A 20,556-nucleotide genomic window follows, 5' to 3' on the forward strand; every position below is an offset into this window, starting at 1 on the left:
TTCAACATATATTGATGGATTTTTGTTCAGAGTAAGAAAGTCCTTTCACAGAATGGCTTGCCTCTATCAGCAAACATCAAGCAGTGGATTCTTCCCCAATGTTTTTGTCTTTCAACTGACCTCCAGCTGTGACTTTTATAGATACTCCCTAAAGTCCAGAAATTTTTACCTTTATCTGTGGCATGAACTGCTTGGTCAGTGTGATAAATTCTTTGTACCTCTTTCAGTAAAATGTTTTTAAATGCACACAAATATACACAAATGCATATGATCATACTACAAAGAAGTATTTACAAAATCAATTATATTGAAATGTTTTTCAGCCACAGATCCCTTAGGGATAAATCCTAATATGGTTTGGGTTTGTCTTCCCACTCAAGTCTCATGTTGAATTGTAATTCCCAGTGTTGGGGGAGGGATCTGGTGGGAAGTGATTGGATCATGGGAGCGGATTTTCCCCTTGCTGTTCTAGTGATAGTGAGTGAGTTCTTACAAGATCTGGTTATTTAAAAGTGTGTAGCACTTCCCCCTTTGCTCTGTTCCTCCTTCTCCAGCCGTGTGAAGACATGCCTTGCTTCCCCTTTTCGTTCTGCCATGACTGTAAGTTTCCTGAGGCCTCCCCAGCCATGTGAAACTTTGAGTCTATTAAACCTCTTTTCTCCATAAATTACCCAGTCTCAGGTCATTCTTGGCAGCAGTGTGAGAACAGACTAATACAGATCTCAAGTTAAGATCTCTGCCAGTTCTTGTTATCACACTATTTTCACTTTTAATTCTATGACTACTATATCCTAGCAGATCTTTGGTTCTGCCCAAGAATTCTACATTTCAATAACCCTTTCACTCACTCACACTTCTGGGTGACTATTGCTACCTTCTCTCCTCACTTCAAATCTCTCATGCCTCCTGAGCATGGTGGATTATTATATTGTGTAATATGATAATTATATTAATTTTTTTTTTTTTTTTTGTTTGAGACAGAGTCTCACTCTGTCGCCCAGGCTGGAGTGCAGTGGCCGGATCTCAGCTCACTGTAAGCTCCGCCTCCCGGGCTTACGCCATTCTCCTGCCTCAGCCTCCCGAGTAGCTGGGACTACAGGCGCCCGCCACCTCGCCTGGCTAGTTTTTTGTATTTTTTAGTAGAGACGGGGTTTCACGGGGTTAGCCAGGATGGTCTCGATCTCCTGACCTCGTGATCCGCCCATCTCGGCCTCCCAAAGTGCTGAGATTACAGGCTTGAGCCACCGCGCCCGGCCTATATTAATTTTTTTAAAAAGATGTTTTAATATTTATTTAAAATTTCTCTGATAAATTTCTGAATTGTTTCTCTGTGTTTTCTTGACATTCACTGAGCGTTTTTAACCAAGCTATTTCCAATTTCTTTTCTAACAGACCACACATCTTCATCTCTTTAGAATCCATCTCTGGCACCTTGTTTTGTCTATAAGGTGAGGTCATAATTCCCTAATTGTTCTTGATGCTTGTGGACATATGTCAATGTCTGCACATTAATAAGTTAGGTATTCATTCGAGTCTTTGCACTCTGGCTTTGTTTGTGCCTGTGTTTCTTCGGTGGTCCTATCCAGTCATCTAAGCATACTGTTGTCAGAGACTGTGATCACTGCAACCATTTCAGCACTAGCAGTTGCCCTAATCCCTGGTTCACAGTGAGGGCTCCAAGATTGGCTTGGCACCTTTGTCCATGTGGATCTGGGGAAAACCTAAGGGGGTTACCCAGGCTGTATGGAAAAGCTGGCCAGAAACTTAAGTCTAGAAGTCATTCCTGGTGGCCAAGATGGATGTATGTCTCCCAGAAGATTCCTATATAGGTGGGACAATGCCATGACTGCTGCAAGGGTACTGAAGCTGACTCTGGATTCCCTCTGAATCTGAGGTGAAAAGATGCTGGTGAGCCCATCTCAGTGGCATAGACAGGTGTGCTTCCCAGCAGTTTCCTGCAGTAACAGAGGAGTTCCCTAGTTGTAGAAAGAAGGCCCAGAACTTCTTGCCAGGCCCCCTCAGGAACTATCGTAGGACAATGGGTCCATCACAAAGGTTCAGGCAAATGGGTAATTCCCAGGCTCTGAGATGTAAGTTAGTCTCCCTCTGTGTTGTTGTGTGAGCCGTAATAAGCTGAGATCGCAGGTGAGGGTGGCTAGAGCTGATTTACAGGGTAACTTTCAGATCCACTCCCAAGATCAACGCTAGTGGGCAGGTGAGCCTTTATGCTGAAAGACTAGTGTGCATGATTCTTTCCAGGGCCCTTGGTAAATGATTTTGGTTGCAGGTTCATGTCCAAATGGCATTGTAGCCATTCCCTTTGGGGAATTACACTGTTGCCAGGTTTGAATGTGGGAACACAATCAGAGGGTCTGCAACCTGGATGCTGGTCTGTACTCTCAAAACACCCTTTCTAGGTTTAGACTCCACCAGGATTTCATAATCTCCTACCTAAAATTCGAGGATCTCACAGAGAGACTTTGTGGATAGGTGCAAAATTCTTATAGTTGTCAGGGATGGTATGAGAAGCTTGCCTCATATTCTACCACCTTCCTGACCTCTCTTCTCTATTTCTTTTATAGCCCATTAGCAAGTGTTTCCACTTTACCTAAAATATTATTATCTTAATATAATTTTAGTATAAATATATTATCATTTACTTTATTATAAATATATCATTTCATCTAGTTACTCTGATATAGATTTTATTGATTTTTTTTTTTTTTTGGTCATCACCTCCATCATTATGGAATAACTAGGTCAACAAATGCTTCATAGAGAACCTGACATTAGAACTAGGCCTGTAGAAAAAAGTACAACTGGGGATGAAGTGATATTAAGATCAAAAATTTCAAGACTGATACTTAGTAATTATGAAGAGCCTACAGTACAGGTTCACAAAATATAGTTTATGGGACTCCTGGAGTTCTTTGAGACAAAAGTTCAAACTTTTATAATGATTCCAGGATGTTACCTGGCTTTCTTACTTTCATTCTCTCTTGAGTGTCATGCAGTTTTCCATATGCTATTTAACTTACAATTACATAATCACTCTGAACACTAACAGAATGTATGCTGTATAGACTTATGTTTTAAGAAGTTTATGGTTTTAATTTCCAATATTGTATCCATCAATAGGCATAACCCATACAAACAAAAATTCTTTGGATTCTTTAGTGCTAGTTAAAAGTATAAAGCAGTCCTGATACCAAAAAGTTTGAGAATCACTGGTTTAGGATGACGTTTAGTATTTGTGACTAGTGCAGAGTGGTTAAGTAGAGTGTGTGTACACGTTTGTTGTAATGCAGCTGTCCCCAACCTTTTTGTCACCAGGGACCATTTTTGTGGAAGACAATTTTTCCATGGACCGGGGAGGGGGGATGATTTCAGGATGATTCAAGTGCATTACATTTATTGTGCATTTTATTTCTGTTATTATTACATTGTAGTATATAAAGGAATAATTATACAAGCAACCATAATGTAGAATTGGTGGGATCCCTGAATTTGTTTTCCTGCAACAAGACGATCCCATCTGTGAGTGATGGCAGACAGTAACAGATCACCAGGCATTAGATTCTTATAAGAAATGTGCAACCTAGATCCCTCACATGAGCCATTCACAATCCGATCCCACTACTGGTCTGACAGGAGGTGGAGCTAAGGTGGTAATGCAAGTGATAGTGAGTGATTATAAATACAGATGAAGCTTCACTTGCTCACACACTGCTCACCTACTGCTGTGTGCCCTGGTTCCTAACAGGCCATGAACTGGTACTGGTTAGGGACCCCTGTTGTAAAGCATAGTTAGCCTAAAAGGGCACACCATGGTTACTTTCTGGAATAAATATCAGAATAAAGACTGTGAAACTTATTCTGAACTTCAGTAATTTAGAACATGGGGTGACACTGCAGTTGGGCAAAAGAGGAGAATGCAGTTTGATTACCAGTACTGTTTCTTTTTTTTTTTATTTTTATAAATGAAAGTTTATAGGTAGAGAAGAGAACTTCTTGGAAAAAATATGTTTTACAAAAGCATTTCTTGTGATTGTAATGTGACTAATTACTACCCCCACTCCCCAGCCACACCTCCTTATCTACCCCCCCCCACACACAGAGTACCACTACTTGAGTCACTAGGAATTCATTATTGTTTTATGAAGTTCACTGTATCTGTTTGGAAAAATCCAAGAAATGAGAAGCATTTAAAAGGAGAGAAGAAAAAGTAGAATTGGAAATGCATTGGGAAGAAGAATTCAGTTGGACTTAACTACTAATAAGGCAAGGAAGGAGTCAGACAATTTCTAACCTGGTTGAGAGAGTAGATGTTAATTTATCTGTTATGGACAGAATGCTTGTGTCCCCTGAAAAAAATTATATGTTGAAACCTCAATTTCCAATTGTATTTGGAGATAGGGTCTTTGAGGTAATTAAGGTTAAATGAGGTCATAAGAATGAGGTCCTGATCTGATAGGATTCATGTGTTTATAAGAAGAGACACAAGAACTGTCTCTCTCATTTGCCATGTGAGGATACAGTAAGGAGGTGGAAGTTTGCAAGCCATAAAGAGTTCTCACCAGAAACCAAATTGACAGGAAGCTTGATCTTGCATGTCTAGTCCTCAAAACTGTGAGAAAATAAATTTCTGTTATTTAAACCACCCAGTCTATAGTATTTTTTAAATGGCAGCTTGAGCTAAGACATTATCATATAAGATACAAAAACCTGGGTGGGAAAGGGGAGTAGTGTAGACAAATTTAAGAAGCAAAATGATGAATTGCTGAAATGACTTTCCCTCTTGGACTAGCTAAATTGCCTGAAATTTCTCAACATTCTGTGACTTTAATGCTTCTGGATTTTTTTAAAGCATTATCTAAAAGATGGAACAAAGTAAAAATCAGTATTTATTGTTCTTTAATCCTTTAATGTTAAATTTGCTACTCAGATTAACAGTAATTAAATGGAACTGAGAAGAATTAATGTAGAATAGATAAGGAAAATTAGCGGTGGCCTACAACTGGTGCTTACTAGTTACTTATTCCTAGAATTTGAGAAGACCTTGCCAATCAGAAAGTCTTTATTTTACTGATGGGAAAGCTAAACTCCAGAGTTACAAAGTTCTTATTCATGAACCTAAAATAGTAACAAGGATGGCACTTGAACCCAAATTATCTTGACTCATAAAATTTTCCACTAAGGATCCTCAATATTTCTGATGGGTAGCTAATGACTTCCAAGTCATAGTTTAGATGAACATTTGTGGGTGGTGGGTATGTGTTTCCAAGGTATTATTAAATATTGGCTAGTTTTTTAACCTTTTTCTTTCATTTGAAACAGTTATTGCCTGGAATCATGCACAAATAAAAGAACATAAATAATCTCCACCAATGTTCTTTGAGTTCACAGTTTCACAATAAAGGTGTACATTTAATTACCACCCTAAATATTATATCTTCATAGGTAATGTCATCAATATCTATTGAGTAGAATAATTAAAAATTGGTATGAAAATTGCTATGAATCAAAACAAAATATATATTACCATACTTGATACAATATAAGCTTTCTCATAAACTTTTATTTCTTTAAATTAACATGCATAATACGTTTCCCTTGGGCAGGTACAGTACAAGAATGCATCCTCTTTTGACTTGGGATGGCTTATTGATTCCTTCATTTTCTTCACTGTTGGGCTTGTGCTTGCCAATATAGTCCCCTGTAGAGAGGATTTTTAAAATTCCCAAATGTTTTGAAGAGCGCTTTAGAATGTAACTTCTGCCAGAACCTAATTAGACAGGAAACTTGGATTTGGGGAGATATTCTTTATAACTGGCTTTTTTTTTTTTACCCCTATTCTCAAAAAGACTCTTAAAAATATTGTCTTCATAATTATCCCTTCTCCTTATTTTTGGCCTTTTCCATAATGGCTTAAAAATTCTTCTAAACAATAAGAACAAATGTTATAAACAAACTCTTTCACAGGCTTTTTCTTCATCACACCCTCCTTCTCTTCCTACACTCTGAATACAACAAAGACAAAACCTCACAAAGCAGATCTTTATGAGGAAAATACATAAATCACAAATTTAAGAAAATAAGGCAGGGGTCAATTTGCCACAACTTATCAATACATTTAGTTTTTCAACATGAGTTTTCTATCATATCTAAAGGAAGTGGATCCCACTAGCAACAAGCCAGCTTGGTGGTGTAAAGGCTGTTGACCATTCTGGCATTGACTCTGCCCACAAAAATATGCAGCCTGTTACAAGTGGAATTTACCCTTTGGCCTTTAGCTCCCCCTCTTCTGAAACCAAGAAGTATTGTTTGCACTGTGAGACCAACTTTTCCACCAGCTAAAAGTGTTTGCAGCTTATTACTAAATGATCTTAAAACAGTTCCAGAAAATATGGAATTTCTTTTCTCATTAGCACAGGAAAAAAACAAAAAACAAAAAAAAAAACAGGCTTAAAGTTGCCAGTTTTTAAGAAAATAAACTACAAACTTTCTCCTAGATTTTTGCTTTTTGTTTAAATTTTTGATATATTTTCATTTCAAAAGCATATTGGAAATTACAACACAGAATTATATGTATCTGAAAAGATATAGTAATTCCCAATATTTTGTTTTCTACTTATTACCTTCCTAAAGTTTACTTATTTTTACTTTTAAATTAAATAAATTAAAATACTTTGGAGATACTTGCAGAGTTTCCAAAAACAATGTTGATATGCACAAATAAAAAATGTCAGCAGTCCAAAGAGAGGATTTTGCCCTCTTTTCTTCTAAAACAACAGATAATATTGATTGGTTTATTATAAAAATAAGGTATGCCAAGAAAACAAAGAAATCAAAAATATACTTAAAAAATTGCCTAAAGACTCTTGTATGCACCCAAATTTAGAGGAAGATTGTTGTATTTTTAAATATACTGTTGGTGATTATCATATTTAAAAGACCTGTCCTTACCATGTGAACATTAGCTGTTATGGTTATTTTTAATATTTTTATATTTAAGAAAATTAATGAGTAAAATAGAGAATTGTTTAAGTTAGTGCCTGAGGTATGAAGGGAATCAAAATATAACCTGTGTCTCTCAAACTTTTCTGTTGTTCCTGAACACTTAGTTTCTCATGGTAAGAACAATTTAAAAAATGAGAAGAAAATTTTGTGAAGAAAATGATTACAATACACAATGACAGTAGAAAAAGTAGAAGAAAGCTAGAAGGAGTTAATATACCAAATGTGATTTTCTTGGTTTAATCATCTCAGATTTCAGATTAAGATCTGAGATTTATTTAAGTCTCTTTTGTTGAGGCATAAGGATGGAGTTCTTGTCAGAAATTTGTTCACTTTTCTTGGCTGTAGTAAAATTATAAATGCTGTACAAATACTGTTTTTTTCATAGTCTGCCAAAAAAGTGGCAATAAAGAGTTAACTAAATATATCCACATCTCAAAAGCATTTTAATTTGAATTTTAGAATAAGACTGTAGTTAATTCACTTTTAAACACTGCAAACTTTCTTAATTGTAAGAAGTAAAAATGGAATTTATATATGAAAAACTGTGGTTTGTTAGAGAGAAAGAGAGAGAGAAAACACAGACTCAAAAACTATTAGTAACCTTTTCTAATCTATTCAAAGATTGAAATTGATGTGAAGGATCAAGATCATTGCTAGTTCAACATTTTGCACTCTAGTTTAGGTAATAACAGGGGGCATAAGATGATACCGACCATATATTATTCTCTCTTGTCTAATTCCTTGGTCTGAATTCCCACAACATGTGGCATTTGTTGCCTCAAGAAACAAAATAGTACTTGCAATGTCAGTGCTTTTATCCTAAAAGAAATGTAATTCCTGGAACATATACTATTTTTCAGATAGTCAGAATTAGTGAAAAAAAATTGAAACATTTTGCAAAGTGTTTACATTCCTCAAAATGGTCACAGCATCAAAGGATCATAGTCTAGGTGTTCTTTTTTAGTTGAAGAGAATAAAGAAAGGAGTAAAGGGCTGCAGGAACAAGCAAAATACTTTTAAGTTTTATCAGGTTTATTGATATATAATTCACATAAAATAAAATCACAATTCAGTAAGTGTTGAAAATATATGTATCTGCAAATTTAAACCACAATCATAATATAGAATATTTCCATCACCCCAAAATGTCCCTTGTACTTCTTGTAGTCCATTCCTCCCTATGTCCCCCATCTTCGCTTGGAAATAATTGACCTGATTTCCATCTTTGCCTTTCTCGGAATTTCATATAAGCAGAATCATACAGCATGTAGTCTTTGTTTCTGGCTTGTTTTTATTTAACATAACACTTTTGAAATGTTTCTATGTTGTTGTGTGTATCAGTAGTTATTTTGTTGCTGACTTATATTCATTATATTCAACAAATTATTTGTTTACTCACCAATTGATAAATACTCCAGTTTTTGTCTGTTGTTAATAAAGCTTTATAAATATTGGAGTTCACGCTTCTGTGAGAATATATACTTTCATTTCTGTTAGGGAAATACCTAGAAGCGATATCGCTGGGTCTTAGAGTAAATGTATGCTTAACTGTATAAGATGTTGCCAAATTCTTTCCTAAAGTGGCTGTTATAATTTTGCATTGCATTTTCACAATCAGTGTATTAGAATTCCAATGGCATCACATTCTCAATAACACTTGGTATGGTCAGACTTTTAAATTTTAGTCATTCAAGTAGTATTATGAACTGAATGTTTCTTCCACCCCAAAATTCATTTGTTGAAGCCCTAATCCTAAGTATGATGGAATTGGCAGGTAGGGCCTTAGTGGGGTAATTAGGTTTAGATATCGTCATGAGGGTAGGGCCTCCATGATGTATTAATATCTCTTACAAGAAGAGGAAGAGACTCCAGAGCTTGCTTTCTCTGTCTTATGAGGCTACAGTGAGGTGGCCACTTGTAAGCCAGGAAGAGGACCCTCACCAAGAAACAAATCTGCTGTCATCTTAACCTAGGACTTCTCAACCTCTAGAACTGTGAGGAATAAATATGTATTGTTTAAACTACCCAGTTTATGGCATTTTGTTTTAGCATCTTGGATTGATTAGATAAATGAGCATGTAGTAGTATCTCATTGTTATCTGAATTTGCATTTTCCTAATAAACAATGGTGTTGACATTTTTTATGTGCTTTTTTGCAATTCATCAGGAAAGTATTTACTCAAGTCCTTTGCTCATTTTTGCTTAACTTTTCAATGAGATTAATTGTTTTCCAATTATTGAGTTGTAAGAAGATGATCCTTCACATATTCTCAAAGTTTTTCTTTCTTCTTCTTTTTTTTTTTTAACAGAGTAAAAGTTTTTCATTTTGGGAGAAGTACAATGCATCTTTATTTTTTTCTTATATCAATCTAGGTTTTGGAATAATAGCGAAGAAATATTTAATGACCATAAAGTCACAATGAATTTCTCCTGTTTTTTTTTTTTCCCTAGAAGTTTTATAGGTTTAACTGTTACATTTAGATCTATGGCTGATTTTGAGTTAATTTTTGCAAGTACTGTGTAGTAAGGGTCAAGGTTTTTTTTTTTTTTTTCCCCATATAAACATATCCAGCTGTTCCAGAACCATTGTTGAAAAGACTGTTTTCCTCCATTGGATTACCCTGACACTTTTGTCAAAAATCAGTTTATGATACATGTATTACTTTTATTTCTGAGTTATTTCCATTCCATTGATTTGAATGTCTATTCTTTGCCAGCATCACAATGTCTTGATTACTGTAGCTTTAATGTAATTCTTGAAATAGGACAGTGTAAGTTCTCCAGATTTGTTCTTCATTTTAAAGATTAAAATTTGGGTCATTGCATTTCACATACAGTTTAGAATTACCTTGCAATTTCTACAAAGGCCTACTTGGATTTTGATTGAGGCTACATTGAATCTATAAATCAGTTTTTCTAGGTCTTCTTTCTTTTCTTTCAGCAGTTTTATAGTTTTCAGGGTATAAATATTGCACATATCTTATTAATTTTATCCTCAATGTTTTATCTAGTGACATTAAAGAAATCCAGTTTTATGTTGTCATTATATAGGAATACTCCTAGTTGTTTGTATTGACCTTGTATTATACGACCTTCTTAAACTGACTTTATTTAGTGAAAAAGGAACAAAGATGTAGGAAGATCTGAAGATTCATTAATTTAGTATTTTGTGAAATGATCAAGAATCTAGGCATTTTTCATAACTCAGTTCTGACATCCTCATTATACTGGCTTTGACCTCGAATTTATTTTGTCATAGTCATAAAATGGCAAAGCTCCAAGTATCATCTTTTCTCACACATACAATTTCAAGAACTAGATGGGAAAATGTTTCTTCTGATGTCTCTTTATAAGAGATTTATCAAGTACTATCTTTTTCTACAGCCCATCAATCAGAATTCCATTGCATGCCTGTTCTTGAACAACCATGGTCAAGGAGACAAGATTCCTGATGACTGACTCACACTAATCAAAACTGAGCCACTGGGCCTAGTGAACTTTGAGATGAGAGCTGAGAGTGCCCCATCTCATCTTAAGCATATGACTGCCCCATACCCAAATAAAATCAGGTTCTTTGCATAAGGAACAATAGAGGTGAATGACCAATGAGTAATCAAAAAGAGAGTTTTTCAGGTATCTGATAATTTTGTGGGTGCTTTTATATGCTTTTAATTACCTGGCAACAGAATAATAAAAAATAGTTATTTTAAACTTACGTATGTTAGTGTTATGGGACAGGGGTCTGGTATATTATCCACATCAGTCATAATAGTTCTAAATCAAATCTTAATAGATGAGTTAATGAAACATCAAATCAAGTACAGAACTATGATAATTATACACAGATTTTAAGGGGAAAAAAGAACCTTTGTTTCTCTTTGCGACACTATTCTAGTTAAGGCTTCCCACATTTAGAAACTTAAGTTTAATCTTATTTGAGTAAAACAATGGCAAAGGGAAAAGACCTTATTCATGTTATTTTTGGGTTTTATAAATAATGGCAAAATGACTAAGATTATATCTGTAATCTTAAAAAAAGAAAGACATTAAGGTAACCAAAAAGAAACTGGCCAACTAACACATATGAATAGAATATGAAATAACAAAGCATAATGTTGGAAAATTGTTTATTGATCTCTTAAAATAGACATTCATATGTGAAAGGGGTTGAGATTCCAAAAAGACCTACAATTAAGTATTTAATTAAGTGCTTAATTAAAAACATAAATTCACAATAAGCATAGAAGTGAGAGTTTAGACAGTTCTTTCAGTTATTTTCTTACTAAAACAGCACAGTAATTTTGGTATATGTGATTTTAATCATTGAACTCCCTCCCTTCTAAAAATATCTTATGTCCAAAAATCTTTAATATATCTCTCGAGATTTAAAGGTTAAAACTTTAAATTTGGGCCGGGCGCGGTGGCTCAAGCCTGTAATCCCAGCACTTTGGGAGGCCGAGACGGGCGGATCACGAGGTCAGGAGATCGAGACCATCCTGGCTAACACAGTGAAACCCCGTCTCTACTAAAAATACAAAAAATTAGCCGGGCGTGGTGGCGGCGCCTGTAGTCCCAGCTACTCGGGAGGCTGAGGCAGGAGAATGGCGGGAACCCGGGAGGCGGAGCTTGCAGTGAGCCGAGATCGCGCCACTGCACTCCAGCCTGGGAGACACAGCGAGACTCCGCCTCAAAAAAAAAAAAAAAAAAAAAAAACTTTAAATTTGGAAGTTAAGGGTATAATAGCATTATTAACAAATTAGGTCATTTAGTGTTCAACTGGCCAATCCTTACATTTCTGCATGATAGTAATTTTAGAAAATCATATTATCTGATATAATATATATAATATTTTGTTACATATAGCTACACATTATGAGTGTGTGTGGGTGTGTGTGTGTGTGTTTGTATGTGGGTGTACTACCCCAGCAAGCATGCAGGGTATAAACTCTGGTATTAGGAAAAATAAACTGGAGTGTAAAAGTACTTTAATACTTTAGTTTCTTAGAATTTGGAGGTTAAGGGAGTCTATAGGAACATTCGGTCACGGGTAGCTAGGGCACAGTGACAGATGACAGCGTCACCAGCCCTTCCCAGTGTCTGCAAAGGGCAGAGACTGGGTGAGTTTGGGGGCAATGTTTGTTTAATGGAACATGTGTGCTGACAGACCCCTGAATCACCTATCTTTTAACTGAGGAAACATCACATATATATCCCAAGGTGAAGAAAGGGGAGTGTTGAGGCCTGGGTTTCTGCATCCAAATGGCATGACAGTGTCCAAGGGCTCTGAAGGGAGCCATTAGGCCTGGGTTTAAATTGTAGGAACCAGACATTCTATTATCAGAAAAGGGAAGGTAAGAGGTGACAATAGTAACCAGAACATGTGTGGTTAGTGACTGTCTAATCCTTTCTCAAATTCCCAGGTGTGTGTGTGTGTGTGTGTGTGTGTGTGTGTATATATATATATATATATATTTTTTTTTTTTTTCCCAGAGGAAAACATATCCACCACTAAATAAAAGTTCCAGAAAGTGAATTTCTTAGAAGGAGGAGAAATCATCCACTTGATATCAGATTCCGTGGAAGATGCTATGGGTATATACAATGGTTAACAGGTCAGATTTTATCCCCTGCAATCTCTGTACCCTCACCTTGATTCTTTTTCTGCAGTTTTTAAATATACTCAACTACTTTTTCTACTTAAAGTAAAACAAAACCATGTAAAATAATACAAATAAAATGACAGTGACCCTGAAATCCCTTGGCCTGTCAACCTCTGTCCTTTATTAGCTAACTTATGAAAATGCCTTCTACCTTCATGATTTCTATTTACCTCTTCACTAATCTGGCAAAAAAAAAAAAAAAAGTAGAATGATTTTCTAATTGCCACATCCAATATCCTCCTTTTAGCTTTCCTTTAATTTGCCTCTCTGAAGTGATGGGCATTTTTGACTACTCTTTTCTTTTAAGAACTCTCAACATCCTTGGCTTCTGTGATTTCTCTTTTTCTTGTTTGGCCTCAGCAAACAAGCTACTCTGGCTACTTCTTTTCAGTCTTTTCTTTCTAGTTTTCTCTACTTTGCATCTTACGTGACATCATCAAGCGACTGGTGTCTCTTCCTTTATCATACATGGCTTTAAGCACTATTTGTGTGCTGCTGCTCTCAGTTCTGTATATCCAGCCCAGACATTTCTGGTTTGCTATTGTGCCAGCTGAACATATGCAATTTGGAAGTTTTATAAGCATTTAAAGCACAAATGTCCTTTAAAATACAACTCAAGTAATTAAAAAGAATTCATGTAACTCCTACTCCAAATCTCCATCCCCTTCACACCAAATATCTGTTAATGATAATACCCACCCAAAATGAAACATGGGGGTCAACATAACTTTTATGTCACCTAAATCACTCATTCACTTATTCGGTCATAAAATCTAACAGAAGCAGCCTTTCAGTATAATGGTTTTGATGTAGGTGTTGGAAGTGGACTGCCTCTGTTTAAATCCTGGCTATATTACTTGGTTGGTCCGTATCTTTTGCAAGTTACTTAATCTATCTGTGCTGGTTTCATCATCTCTAACATGGGTATAATATAACATGAAGGAAGTCAGGTAAAGGCAGATACCAATCTGATAATATTGATTAGCTCAAAAATAAAGGGGATAATGGAGAGGATTATTAACTTTTTCTTGATGTATATATTTTCAACATCTGAAAAGATAATAATTATTTTTATAATTTAAGTAATTAAAGAAGAACAACTTAAAAACAAATTATTTAACTAAAAGGCCCTAAATCTAGCAGTCATCATTTAAACCCCCAAGGCCATTACTATAAGTGACAAATATCAGAGTATCACAATCTCTTAATTTCCTAATGATTACTGATAGCCCACTATCAATATAAGTGTCCTCTAAACTATTATTGATACATATTGCTCATACATCCTTTATTTTAGTTCATCTGTAGTTTGGATTAGTTTAACAACGTGGCAATATTTGAGGTCTGCCTGAATCATACTACTTGCTAAATATAGTGATAAATAAAATTATTTCACTAATTGCAGTTACAGAGAATTCTCTGAAATGCTATGATTTGCAGAAATTATTAGAAGAAAAAAGTTTCAATCATTTGGAATTTTGTCTTTAAACATATTCAGAATTTGTACAGCAGAAGTAATATAACTGCAACATTATCAAATGAGAAGACAGTAAAATAAATAAGGAAAGAGAAGTGAAACTATTAGTGACAATTATAACAGCTCAACTGAATGAAATAAATAATACAGTGTGCTATAGTGGATTTTTCTCTTTTAATAATGTATATCCTATTCAAATGAAGCTTTTTTCTTCTTTGACCCTGTTTATAGCTTTATTACAGACAGTGTTAGCCTATATTAACCACTTACTAGATAAATATAGGAAAACTGCCTGTCATTTATCAGTTTATCCATTGTCATCTCAAATAGGGCCGAGTGGTCTGATTTCAAAGTGACAGCTGGTGGTGTCTCTTCCTGATACATGCTAATCCAGTTTTTATTATGGAAAAACTGCCTGTGCTTTCAGACAGCGAAAGGGAGTTACTAAATGTAATCACTAAGGAGGAACCTTGGGATCGCAAACATAAAAGACTAAAATGAACAGTTTTCTCATTACAGAATGGTTTCCTGATTAAATACAGATTAAGGGCAGGGAAAAATCATTTAGAGATCTAAATAGCATTCTCCATTGTGTATATACACACAGAATCATGGATACACACATTTTTAAATGGATATAGATATAGAAGTTCCATGCACAGGGATATAGGTATAGACACAATCATGGCATGTACTCTCTCTTAATACGTTCATAAAATAGTTTGAGAGTATGTGAATCAATCCCCATTTTTAGACAATTTCTTTGGATGGCAGCATAAAATAAACAATAATCATTTAAACAAAGTGTGACTTTTACATATATCACTGCTATGGTTTTATTGTATCATTCTAGTGTAGACAGACTCTGTACAGACTGCAGTGTAGTGTAGTCAGAGTAATGGAGGACTTTATTATCTTTTCCCCACGTGAGAAATTAAAAGCTAAGAGAATACTATCAAAAATGACTTGGTAGCTAGTGCATTGTAATCGCATGAGAGTCACCAGAAATATGAGCATTTAGTGCATATAGACATGTACCTTTCCCGTATTCTACTTTGGGATCTTAATGCTATTTGTGCTATATAATAAACAGCTCTCTCGAATTTTAACTCCTAGCTGTCAAATGAAAAGGCCACCTAACTATTTCATTATGCCTTAATTAATAATACACTTCAATAATTTATTTACTACATAATTTATCAGCATGTTGAACATCTTGCCCAATACTTATTGCCAGAATAAAATAAGCATCCTGTCTGGGGGACTGTTTAATTGACAGAAGAAGAGATATGGAGTCAAATCTAGAAAGAGTATCCCACTTCCTCAGTCCATGTTGTGGGCTCGTTATTTTGGACCTCAAATCACAAATACAAATAACTGCGCTGGAGTTAGGTAGTTATGCCAGCAGATTACCATTTGCCAGCCCCATTAGCCATCTGACCCCATTTTCGAGGTACAGGCATTATGGATTTGGTTCCAGACCATCCTGATAATGCAAATATTGCAGTCAAGTAAGCCACACACATTTTTTTTGTTGTTTTCCAGTGCATATAAAAGTTATGTTTATACCGTACTACAGTCTATTAAGTGTGCAATTAATGTACAGACCTTAATTATAAAAATACTTTATTTCTAAAAATGCTGTGATCTTCTGAACCTTCAGCGAGTTGTCCTGGTTTTGCTGGTAGAGGGTCTTGCCTCCATGTTGATGGCAACTGACTGATCACGGTGGTGGTTGCTGAAGGTTAGGGTGACTATGACAATTTGTTAAAATGAGACAATGAAGTTTGCTGCATTCATTGACCCTTCCTTTCAAGGAAGATTTCTCTGTGCAAGTGATGCTGCTTGACGGCAGTTTACTCACAGTAGAACTTCTTTCAAAATTGGAGTTGATCCTCTCAAACCCTGCTGCTGCTTTATCAACAAGGTTTACATAATATAATCTTTTCTTGTCATCTCAACAATGTTCAAAGCCTTTTCCTTAACAGTAGATTCCATCTAAAGAAACCACTTTCTTTGCTCATCCAAGAAGCAACTCCTCATCTGCTCATGTTTAATCATGAGAGTGTAGCAATTCAGTCACATCTTCAGGTTTCACTTCTAATCGATTTCTCTTGGTTGTTGCACCACATCTGCAGTTACTTTCCTCACTGCATTCTTGAACCTCACAAAGTCATCCACGAGGGTTGGAATTAACATCTTCCAAACTCCTGCTCATGTTAGTATTTTGACCTCCTCCCATGAATCATGAATATCCTTAATGATATCTAGAATGGCAAATCCTTTCCAGAAGGTTTTCAATTCACTTTCTTGAGATCTATCAGGGGAATGATTATCTATGGTAACTGTAGCTTTACAAAGTGTATTTCTTACATAATAAGACTTAAAATTTGAAATTACTTGATCCATGGGCTGCCGAATGGACATTGTGTTAGCAGGCATGAAAACAGTATTAATCTCCTTATATACTTTAAACAGAGCTCTTGGGTGACCTATGCATTGTCAGTGAGCAGTAACATTAACGGAATCTTTTTTTTTTTCTTTTCTGTGCAGTAGGTCTCAACAGGGAACTTCAAATGTTCACTAAAACATGTTGCAAACATGTGTTGTCATCCAAATCTAAGCTTTGTTATTTCATTTATAGAGCACAGACAGAGTAGATTTAGAACAAATTTAGCACAAATTCTTAAGGGCCTAGGATTTTCAGAATAGTAAATGAGCATTGGTTTCAACTTAAAGTCACTAGCTACATTAGCCTGCAACAAAAGAATCAGACTGTTCTTTGGAGCTTTGAAGCCAGGACCTGACTTCTCCTCTCTAGCTATGAAAGTCCTAGATGGCATCTTCCAATATAAAGCTGTTTTGTTTACATTGAAATTTTATGAGATCTTCTGGATAACTTGCTGCAGCTTCTACAACAACACCTGCTGTTTCACCTTGTACTTTTATGTTATAAAGATGGCTTATATTTTTTAACCTTAGGAACCAATCTCTGCTAGCTTCAAACTTTTCCTCTGCAGCTTCCTTACTTCTCAAAGCCTTCATGGAGTTGGAGAGAGTTAAAGCCTTTCTCTGGATTAAACTTTGGCTTAAGAGAATGCTGTGGCTTGTTTGATCTTCTATCCAGACCACTCAAATTTTCTCCATATCAGCAATAGACTGTTCTGCATGCTTAACATTCACAAATTCACTGCAGTAGTACTTTTAATTTCTTTCAAGAACTTTTTCTTTGCACTCACAACTTGTCTAACTGTTCAGTGTAAGAGGCTTAGCTTTCAGACTATCTTGACTTTTGACACGCCTTCTTTACTAAGCTCTATCATTTCTAATTTTTGATTTAAAGTGAGAGACATAGGACTCTTCCTTTCACCTGAACATTTAGAGGTCATTGTAGGGTTACTAATTGGCTTAATTTTAATATTGTTGTGTCTCAGGGAATAGAGAGGCCTGAAGGGGGAGAGACTGGAGATTGGCCATTGGTGAAGCCATCAGAATAGACACAACTTTTATTAAGTTTGCTGTCTTATATGGATGTGGTTCATGGCACCCCAAAACAATTACAATAGTACACCAAAGATCACTGATCACAGATCACCATAACAGATATGATATGAAAAATGTTAAAATACTGGGAGAATTGCCAAAATGTGACACAGAGACACAAAATGAGTACATGTTGTTGGAAAAATAGTCTCAATAGACTTGTTCCATGTAAGGTTGTCACATCTTTAAGTTGTAAAAAATGCATTATAAAAAATAAAATGAGTTATGCCTATATAAGTGCTCACAGTTTCTATATCCTTGGTTAGAGGCCTAGTAGAAACCTCTTTTCAAAATCTAGCTGCCAGTGTCAACAAATTCTTCCTTAGCTAGTCTGTGAGTTCAAAAATCACAAATATTCATTTCTAGTAACAAAAATTAATTTGAGAAGGCAGACCAAATGCTGCTTCCCTCTAAAGAGAGATAGAGGATTATCATTTAAAATTGAAAGAAGTCATATCTGTCAATGGTAGACAATGGACTCCACAAATGGATGTTTATTTTATGTACTTAAATGCCTTTTCATCATCTATAATCAAGGAATCTTCAGAGACCACTATGGCAATAATATGATCAAAATCATCAGATGATTTCAAACATTGCCACCTTAACTGATCGGTTTATATAAGAAGAGCTGATAACAAGATAACTTGTTCATTGACATGATGAGAGACTGTGTCGCCACTTATAAAGTGGACTTTTAGCTTTATTTTTCCTGGAAATAATGGTGATTGGCATTCATTTTGTTTGCATTCAGCAGTATTATAAACAGGAATCAGGATTCTTCAATACTAAGCTCAGAAATGAATGAAAAGGCCCAGGCAGTGGCTCACGCCTGTAATCCCAGCACTTTCGGGAGCTGTGGCAGGTGCATCACCTGAGGTCAGGAGTTCGAGACCACCCTAGCCAACATGGCAAAATCCCGTCTCTACTAAAAGTACAAAAAAATTTAGCCAGGTCTGGTAGTGGGCACCTGTAATCCCAGCTACTCGGGAGGCTAAGGCAGGAGAATTGCTTGAACCTGGGAGGCAGAGGTTGTGCAAAATTATGTACTTACTCCTCCACATTGATTCAGTTATGATATTGTGAAGTAGACTCCAATGAAAGTTAATAATTATATTTCAAGAATGTTGACACTATGCTCATGGCAATAATATATGAGGTAATAAAGCATAAAAATTATAAGATTTTTCGCTTCAAAATGCCCCATAGTGTTTTTCTACAGTTTGTAAACCATTTTCAGAATAACCGAATTAGCTAACAGAATAAAAAATTATGTAACATTTAAATTTACATTTTGAAATAGGAAAGAGAGAAATTAATGATGGAATTGGTAAAGTAGAAAACTAATCTAAGAATAAAAATAATTATTTACAGAGGTTCAGATTTAAAATATACGCACATCTAGATATTGTCTAGAAAGTATCTAATATTATTTGCATACACTTGGCCTGAGTTAATACAAACTTCACTCAAAATTGTGTACAGAGAGTTGGAGACCTGAATTCTAGACCCTAGGGCAAAGTACTCAATGGCTTCACTGAACCTGGATTTCTTCATTGGTAAAATAGATCATATAACAGTTTTTTCTTTTTCATAGTGTGAATGACATAATATGTAATAAATCAGTTTGTAACTTGCCAGTCGTTTATTTCTGAATTTTTACTGTTGATTTATTATTGCTGTCCTGGATTTAAGCTTGTAGAAGTAAAGTAGGGCCAGTTAATAAAAGGCCTTAAAATCCAAACAACAGCTCATTAACTCTCTTGGTGATTCTGTTTAAAAATTTATTCTTAACACTTCTAAAAAATTGCTGGACATTTCTACGTTGTGTCTTGTCATCACTTTCAACTCAAATGTCTTTTTCCTTTCCTCTTAATTTCCCTGTTCCTATTAATAACTGCCATTTGGTCAAGCCAAACTTCAGAATTATCCTTTTTAAAATTTGTCTGTCAATATCCAAACAGTTGAAAAAACCTTTTCATAATGTCTTTTCCAATTCTACTGTTAATATCTAAGCTCATGGTTATAATAGTATTCCCTTTAAAGAGTATTTTTCCTTGATTTTTAATAAATTACATACTCAATGTGAAACACATACAGATTCACATAAAATTCAAAAGTAACAAAATCCCATATTTTATCACCGGGGTATTCTACTGTTAGTATATTTGCACAAATTTGTTTTTTCTATGCATAATTTTTACATCATTGGCATCCTATTTGTATATGCAATAGCATTATTGCTATTATTAATTTTTCAGACAAAAATATTAAGCTGCACAAATTATTTACAGTCACTAAAATTTCATTTAATAAGTGCATTTTGATTGTAAATTTTAATTATTTGAGTAAGTTAAATATGCATGTGGTTCCAAATGAACGGAAAGTGTGCCATGCACATTAACTTTCCTCTGCCTGTTTCCCAGCCACTAAGTATCCCACCTCAGAAGCAATCACTCCTGCCAGCATTTTGTGTATTCATCTAGGGATAATTGGTACATGTATAAAATGCATATAAATACTGCTAGATTTACTGCTATATACATCAGCATACTTTAAAAAATATATATTTTTTGGCCAGGCACGGTGGCTCACTCCTGTAATCCCAGCACCTTTGGAGGCCGAGGTAGGTGGATCACCTGAGATCAGGAGTTCGAGACCAGCCTGGCCAACATGGTGAAACCCCGTCTCTACTAAAAATACAAAAATTAACCGGGCGTGGTGGTGTGTGCCTGTAATCCCAGGTGCTCGGGAAGCTGAGGCAGGAGAATCATTTGAGTCCAGGAGGCGGAGGTTGCAGTGAGCCGAGATTGCACTGCTATACTCCAGCTTGGGTGACAGAGTGAGACTCTGTCT

Source organism: Theropithecus gelada, unplaced genomic scaffold (assembly GCF_003255815.1).
Source record: "Theropithecus gelada isolate Dixy unplaced genomic scaffold, Tgel_1.0 HiC_scaffold_15876, whole genome shotgun sequence".
NCBI classification, from domain to species: domain Eukaryota; kingdom Metazoa; phylum Chordata; class Mammalia; order Primates; family Cercopithecidae; genus Theropithecus; species Theropithecus gelada.